Source organism: Etheostoma spectabile, chromosome 3 (assembly GCF_008692095.1).
Source record: "Etheostoma spectabile isolate EspeVRDwgs_2016 chromosome 3, UIUC_Espe_1.0, whole genome shotgun sequence".
NCBI classification, from domain to species: domain Eukaryota; kingdom Metazoa; phylum Chordata; class Actinopteri; order Perciformes; family Percidae; genus Etheostoma; species Etheostoma spectabile.
This window is the reverse complement of record NC_045735.1, coordinates 8,711,849-8,713,874: the sequence shown is the minus strand read 5'-3', so window position 1 is coordinate 8,713,874 and position 2,026 is coordinate 8,711,849.

Genomic DNA, 2,026 nt, shown 5'->3' with positions numbered 1-2,026 from the left:
ATCCTAATTGTACAATCCTCCCAAATGATAGTCTTAGTTCACTGAACCAATACGTAACTACAGTATATAGTGTTGTACACTGCTGTGCATTCATGTAACAGGGAGAGGACACATCAATGGTTTTTAACATTATATTTAGCTGGGAGGGAATAACTGATGAATAGACATTGTTACATTCATGTTTACAGTGTGCACGATATTTATCACTTACTTTTCTTTATAATTTCAAGATTTCAGAGTCCAATTTCCTCAGTGTCTTGTTTTTCTATGTCCATATATACGAGGGAGAAAAGCATGTAAAGAAGGAAACTCGTCCTCTATAAAAGAAAAGAAACGTGAGAACAAACGTAGCAGATAATAGCAGGCCGACTGAATGAGTCTAAAAATACACATTTACGAACTACTTCTCTAAACTGAAACCATTCATGAGTCTCTTGTCATTTGCAAAAACAAACAGTTGTACACGTTGCATTAAAAGCCAGCAGTGGGAGTTAGGTCATTTATATTTTTAGCCCATGAGAGCGAGAGGGAGAAACAAAGTGAAAGAGATATTTATGCATCAGATTCTAGCATTGTAGAAAATTGATCTTCATGGTAAATTTCCTGAGTAACATTAACTTCTGCTCCCTTTTCAGGCAAAGAGTACAATGGTTAATTTGTGAAAATTATTGAATGGTATAATTATGACGGTTTCAGTGCTTACGCATTCAGTCGGTCCTGCCAAGACTGACAGTGGTTGGCAGTACCTTCACAGTGGGCTCCCGAGTTAAAGTTAGGAGAGTGTCACTAGCAGACAGCTGTTTCTAACTCTCCATCTCGGTCTTGCTCTTCCACGCTTTCTCTCACTGTTTATTTTTGACAAATAATGTGTTTCACATTATCAAAAAAAATTATTGCTCTGTATCAAGTATACCAATGCGTATTCTTCATTTTAGCATCAGTAAATCTTTCATCAATTACGTGGAATGTTAAGGAAGGAATTTTTAAGTCATACATAACTGTTGGATTGGATCTATCAAATCCCTAACAAAAACTGTAAAACAAATTTGTGTAATGTTTAATGTTATCTTTTATTTTCCATTGAAGTTACTCGTAAATCGCTTGTTTGCTTATTTTGAATGCATGTTAAATCAGATTTTTCTTTAAAAGAGAGACATCCATCCCACAGTGGCCCTGAATCATGTTAGAATTGTGCATGTGAGCTCACAGTATGGTCATTTCTATTTTCCATCGTTTTGGTCATTTGATGTTTATTAGATCATTTCCTACATGCCAATATTGACTCATACTAATAACGCCACATACTGGCAACAGGAAGTACGCTTCTTGTGACAAACATCTGATTTACATGAAATTTGCATTGTGTTGTCTAAACTTGATATAGAATATAATGCCTGTTTTGTCCGTGTTGTCCAACGCAGAGATCTTCAACAGGGGATCCGGGAACCCAAGGGGGTCCTCAGAGTCATTGCAGGTGGGCCATCAAATTATTATCTGATCATTTCTTAAAAGTGTTTGTCTTTCTCCAAAAGTTAAAATAAGTCTGAAAATATACATAAACATGACTCCATCATATAATTAGAATAGATACATTTGTCTATTTGTGATTTTGCTGTTTTCATTATCATGTACACAACATTGATGATAAGCTTGCTGGCTTGTAGGCAGAGATGGCAAAAGTACTCACTTCCCACACTCAAGTAGAAGTACAGATTCTTGTGTTGAAAAAATACTCTGGTGAAAGTAGAAGTACTGATTTAACTTCTTTACTCAAGTAAATGGAAATGTACTTAAAAGTAAAAATAGCCTTGCAAACAGTGGCAGATTTAGCAAATTGGGGGCCCAAGGCAAAAAAAATGTACTGACTGAATGGTGGATAGGCAGGTGAAGCTCATCTGTGGGGAAGTAAAGGATGGAGAGGAGAAAAAAAAATCCCCTTTAAACCCTGCATACACTTCTTTATTCCAAAATGAAGATGCAAGGAAAGCAGAAAACACACAAAGTGTAGCACTACACAAACTAATAG